This window comes from Lactuca sativa, chromosome 7 (assembly GCF_002870075.4).
Source record: "Lactuca sativa cultivar Salinas chromosome 7, Lsat_Salinas_v11, whole genome shotgun sequence".
Classification (NCBI taxonomy): domain Eukaryota; kingdom Viridiplantae; phylum Streptophyta; class Magnoliopsida; order Asterales; family Asteraceae; genus Lactuca; species Lactuca sativa.
Genome location: NC_056629.2, coordinates 47412506 through 47419626, shown reverse-complemented (window position 1 = coordinate 47419626; position 7121 = coordinate 47412506).

Sequence of the window (7121 nt, the reverse complement as noted above, 5' to 3'; positions counted from 1 at the left end):
AATATACGGGTCTCACAACTAGTAATTTAATAATATTACATGGAATGGAAGCACCCCACATTTAAAGATGAATAAAAAATAAAAGCTTTGGAGCCATTAAACCCAAAACCCGCCGTTGATAATCTGCTCGGATGAGAAAAAAAATATAAAGAAAATTACTAAACTAGTCAAAAACAATGTTAATTAATTATTTACTTTTAACAAAAAAAAAGTCATTTATTCCAAAGTAGCCATAGAAACCATAGACGATTAAGACGTCTATGGTCAACAACCATTTAACTACGGTCAACGGAAAAAAATGTAATTTGACTATTTTTATGGGGCAATGAATTATTCTTTCGTGGTCCATCTACTCATTTATGATCCATTGACCCATAATATATAAATGTTTATTTTTTAGATTATATCATTTCTTCTATTTTTTCTTTGGTTTTTCTTATTTTTTTTTCCAATGGAGCCTTCAAAGAACACTCTGATATGTGTTGATTTTTGCTGTGATTTTATTGTATTGTTGATTATTAGTAGGTGTTATACATAGATTTTTTTTTTAAATTGAAAAAAAATATGAAACCATAATCTTCATACGAAACCTACGATATACAATTAAACAATTCACAGATTATGCAATGTCTACTTGTATGTCGTAGGTTTCGTATGAAACCGTATTTTTTTTATATACCTACGGTTTGGGAAGCCGTAGGTCATGCAGAGCATACCATAGGTTTCTAAAAACCTATGTTTGATTTCAAAAATGAAAAAAAAATATACTTAAACCGAAACCGTAGGTTTTAGGGCTAAAGAGTAAATGACTCTAATGGTCTACTCTTTTGTGGCTATTTTAAGATAATTGTTAATTTTTAGCTAAAAATGAGTAAGTAATTAGTGTTTTAGGCTAATTTAGTAATTTTCTCAAAAAATATACAAAAAGCTTTTTAAATATTCAATTAGGTTTAATCCTAATTAAGTTGATTTAATTCTAATATTTTAATTTGGAGGATGGTTTAGTAATATGATACTGTATTTTTAGTTTTAGATAAATTTTTTAATATTGAATTGGTTTAATCATCACTAAAAAAGAATTTTGATATAGATGTGAATTTTATAGTTTTAAATGGATATATATATATATATATATATATATATATATATATATATATATATATATATATATATATATATATAAAATTTATAAGGATATAGAAATAATATTTAAAATTTATAAAGATATAAATAAAATTCTAGATAATATTTAAGTATGTATTATTTGAAAATAAAATATATATACTTTTCCATGAAACCTCATATTTTAAATATTGTTCTATTACTATACTAACTACATTTTTATCGTATCGAGATGCAACACCTAATTTGAAAGAAAAAAAAATGTTTGCATAAGGTATTTGGAAGGAACTCTATGGGTCGAAAATGAAATTATTATTCCATCTAGAAGGTCGTTTAGTTGGCGTATTTAAAGAGGCGATTAGTTATTTGTATAAAGATATTAAATTTGTTTTGGCATATTGATTTAGGATCCTAGACATTAAATTTTTATGCAATTTGTCATTTTAATTAAATAAACATCTTAAACTGACATGTGTTATCCACATGACGCACAGCTGTAACGTTTTCAGACGCCTTACGTATTTTATATGGCAAAACGTCAACAAACGCGAGCAAGCTACGATTTATGTGGGATTTGTTTTATTTTTTTCTTAAACGAAATAAATGAATAAATGTGAAAATATTAAAATGGGAAATTGAGCAATCTAATACATTTAAACAATTAATTTAAAAGAAATTATATATATATTTTTTATATTTTCTTTTTTATTTATCCTCTAACTCATTTTCATTAACAAAAAATTAAATAAGCTGGTGTATTTGATTTCTATTTATTTTCCAACTCATATCAAATAGTGACAAATATTATATTTTGATAAAATTAATAATAAATGTGACATATGTTAACATTTGGCATGGATAGGACTGTAGATGGATGAGTATGAGGAAAAATATAGAAATATATTTAGTTTATTTGAATTTAAAAATAATAAGAGAAAACTGTAAAAATAGTCACTGTGGTATGCATTTTTTTTGAGTTTTGTTTTAAATCTCAACTTTTTTGGATTGATGGTCCTTTTATGCATATTTGCTTGCAGTTTTGGTCTCTGTCCAACGTAAAAAGACTAGTATACCCTTTTTGTAACATCCATAAAATTTCTTAAAATTTAAACTTTTTAAAGCGACCATTTTTTCTATAGAAGTGTTTACAAAACCCATTAATTCCAAAACATTAATTAAAAATCAGAACCTTTTTCAACATAATTTTCAAAACATTTACATTATCAGAGTTTCCCTGAAATTATAAGTCCAAAGCACGAGGATGTGTACGGTCACACCTTCATCTTGTCATGATCCACTGAAGTACCTGAAACCATAAACTAAAACGGTAAGCCCGAAGCTTAGTGAGTTCCCCTAAAGTACCACCACAACACATAATCATGACCATAACAGCAAAAAACATGCATATAGAGCCTTCAGCCAGACTGGACCACCTCACCGGGTATTTAGCCTATCTGGATCACTCACAGAACCTTCAGCATGACCGGACCGTTCTCCGGGCCTTCGTCCTGACTGGTACGCCTTATTGGCCTTCAGTCTATCCGGTACACCTTGGGTCTGTTGGCCTTTAGTACTAACCAGGTCCGCCTCAACCCAACCACACAACCATGTCGACATACACATAATAGATAGGCAGGCATATAAGATATCGATATAAATGTTACAGGGTTTGTTGATTGGTACCACAAAGCAGTACAATCTCAACCCAACCACACTACATCAACACATGCTACTGGAAAACATATAGCCAGAACACATAACATGCAAATCTAATAGATCACTAAGCATATCATCATCCTATCTAACTGGATACCGATCTAACAGATCACTACCACATGACAACATCCTATCTACCAGGATACCGATCTAATAGATCACTACAACATGACAACATCCTATCAAGGATACCAATCTAACAAATCACTACAACATACAAGCATACGATAAACCAATATAACAATCCAAAGGGTCAGCCTTGGTGCCACTGACCAATAAGTACAATGAGGAAAACTCCCATCGTACTACCGAATCCACAGACGATCCCTGGCCGGTGACTACTAGATCCCTGAACCGCCAACATCAAGACAACACCCTATCAACAACTGATTCCATGAACAATCTCTGACTGTAGATCCGCTATCACACGCACGCTAACAGATACCAAAATGACAATCAACATCCAGCCACTGACTCATACTATGAGTCCAATTCAGGGTAAAAAACCTTTTTACCCTTCCTCAAGCATGACCCAAAGCCAAGGCCCAACTAATGACAAAAGGCCCAACATCAAAATAAACTCCTTAAGCCCAATTATGGCCCAATTTTCCAAATTGGGCCTAATTCCATCCATGGCCTTCACTCAAGAAGATACAGCAAGCCAAAAGCCCAAACCATAAAATACCAGATGGCCCAACACAGCCCAAAGCAACCAAACCCAAAATTGAAGCCCAAAACGAAAAAGCCCAACACAGTTGCGTACGCAGGGCGTACTCCGGAGGTGCGCAGGGCGTACGCGAGCCTCGTATTGACTGGTTACGGGGCGTTTGACCTTGAACGTGGGGCGCACCCCCTTCTACGTGAGGCGTATCCCCTTCTACGTGGGGGGTACCCTCGCAGAGACCAAAACTATGATAAGTGCTTAATGGCTTAAGCACTCAATCCCAAACTTCAGATTCATGGTCCAAATGCACAATAGAGTCATAAAGTCTCCAACTTTATGACTTTAGACATCCAAAAGTTCTTAATACAAGGTCTTAATCTATTAAGACCTTTCTACCAATTATATGAGACACTTCCAGCCATTGGAAGCTCATTTTTATGATTAAGGACCCCTCCAAGGGTCTGAAAGGACAACTCAAATCATCCAGAACATGCCATGTTCAAAATGGAGCATTTGGGACCAAAAATGAAGCATAAAAGAACCTAACAAGAAATCTAGCAAAACAATCATAAAGGTAAGAACTTTATACCTTTGGATTAAAAGGAAGCCAAAACTCCATATCTAAGCCTTGCTTCACGTTCCTAAGCTTCTTGATGCAACTTATTCCTCTTCAAACACACAAGGATCACCTCTTAGCTCACAACACACACTTACGGAGGTTAGGGTTTTACCAAAATGACCCAAGGACATGGTGACTGGAAAAAGATGGGAGAAATGGTCCACAAGATGCTTAAATACTCCACAAACCCTAAGAATTAGGGTTTTCACCCGGACACACGTACGCCCTGCATACATATGCGTACGACCAGCGTACTAGACGCGCCCTCGTACACTTAGCGCACTCATATGTATGCCCAAGGTACAACTCCTGCTCCATAAATGACCGTTTTGCTACTAGGGCTTCCAATGGCCACTTCATTCCAATCCAAGGACCAAATGTGACATAATTAAAACTCATGGGATGAATTTGAATTTACTTGAAAACTGGGGTGTTACAACTCTCCCCCACTTAAATTTGATTTCGTTGTCAAAATCATCCCTTACCATCCCTGGCATGCCCGACATCCTGAGGGCACCCAAAACCTTGAACATACCATGACCTTCCCAAGGCGACCAAACTCAGTAGAAAATTTTCAACCCGAAGAAAACAAATTAATAATCCCACGCAGCAAACCAACCCTACTTTACCTGAAAATCTGCGATCTGGAATCTCGAATTTGGTCTGACTCCCCGACAGACCGCCCATAATAACCATCGCTGATTCCATTCCCCTTATCCCTAAACTGACTAATTGTGACATCCCCAATTTCACAGCCAGAAAAGACCGATTTGTTTATGCTTTGTTTTTAAAATCAGAGTAATCTTTTATAGAAAGCAGTTGCGGAATTTGTTCCTAAAACAAAATATGATAAAACTTTATCAAAACATTTTTCAAAGAGAAAGTACTTTTCATTAAATAATAAAATCTCGGGATGTCATGTTCTGATACAGACCAAAAGCATAAATAATATAAAATAGACCTTACAACAGTTATTTGTAACTACTGATCTATAATCCAAAATCTCTCGTCAAGTCCACCAACTTATACTCTTGTGTCATTACCTGTAATGCAAAGAAAACTGAGTGGGTCAGGCTTGGGAGCCTGGTGAGCATATAGGGTTTTCAACCCACAATAATATAATTATCATTTTCAATTATCAAACAATCAACCCAATTACCCATCCCTATTATCTTGTTTACTCTTAAGATTTTATTCTAAGAATCAACTATCCTTCATTCATTCATTCCTAAGGATTAACCTAAGGGATTGACACGAAGTCCATTTCTGCCAAAGTTTATCTATCAGGTACTAAGTCCATAGTTATCAGGCGCTAACTCCATAGTCACAAAGATTTATCTATACGGTACTAAATCCATAGCTACCAAGGTTCATCTATACGGTACTAAATCCATAGCTACCAAGGTTCTTCTATATGATACTAAATCCATAGCTACCAAGGTTATTTGTTAGGCACTAAGACAATAGCTGTCAGGGTTCTTTGTTAGGCACTAAGACAATAGCTGCCAAGGTTCACTCATACCATCTTTCATCACACACCAACTATATCATCTACCCATGTTCTACCCAACATATTTGTAGATATAAGTACATATATTGTTTAACTCATTTAAAAACTATATAAAACATCCATACCTCACTCATCTCAAATAAACAACAATATATAAACACATAGCACGTATTTCATAGCAAATACTTCATATTTATGTGTTAGAAGAAAGTAACTACACACTGACCCAAACATATACTTAATACATTCAAACAATACTTGTATTATACTCGTGTTTATGAAAGGGACTATACACCCACACATATAAACAACTTTATATTATACACATAGCACGTATTTCATAGCAAATATTTAATATTTATGTGTTAGAATAAAGTGACCACACACTCACTTGATCAGAAGATGATCGGACACAACTACGGCTTATAGAAGTAGTATTATTCGGTAGATCTGGAAGATCTTCACAAAAATCGGGCTTCTTGCGGGCAGAGCTTCGGCTCGGGAATCTCACTTCTCGGGATCTTCGGAGCGTCGGGACTCACTTCGGGTCTCAGGATGATATCGGGGCTTCGGGGGTATTTCTTTGCACGTAAATCGATGCAATACGGGTGAGAGATGAGAGAATGAGCAACCAAACTCGGCTGGCCCTTGATTTCTATTTATAGGGCAAATTTCTCATTTTCCACGCCGTGGGCACTTCTTCCACGTCGTGGGCTTGGTCATCATTGCATGCATCATTGTCCACTTGCTCTGTCAGGCTCCAGAAGGCATCAGAAGCCATGCCACGTCGTGGGCACTGTTTCCACGTCGTGGTCTCTGACAGTTTTGGGGTTTCGTGCCCCGAACTTCAGAAATTCATAACTTTCGCATACGAACTCCGTTTTCGATCTTATTTATATCGGCGCGTAGGTAAAAACAAGATCTACAACATTCATTTAGACTCCCTCGGCTAATTTTGAATTTATTTTTATTATATTATTTTTAGTAGACCGGGACAGGAAAACTCAGTTATAAACTCATAACTCCTTCGTCTGACGTCCGTTTTCGTCTGTCTTTCCGTCGTTGCACTACTATCGATGAGATCTTCAATTCTCATTTAGATTGTTTCGGCTAAATATCACTCAATCTCATATTCGAACTTCGGGCTGTACACTGCTAAACCGAAACTTCGAAAAATCATAACTTCCTCATACGAAGTTAGATTTAAACGTTCTTTTTATGCACGCTCGCGGTTTAACGTATTCTACAACTTTCATTTAGATTGATAAGGACAAATATCGCTCTAACATAAATTCACTATTTACGTCGCGCTGTGTCATGCCGGTTCTTTCGCGAAACTTCGATAAGTCATAACTTCTTCGTTATAACTCGGATTTCGGCGTTCTTTATATGTACGAAATCCTTGTAACATAAACTATAACTTAGTTAAGATTAATCCTTCTAAATAATTTTCCATCAAAAAGTCATTTTTGATGCTTATCGTCTCTAAA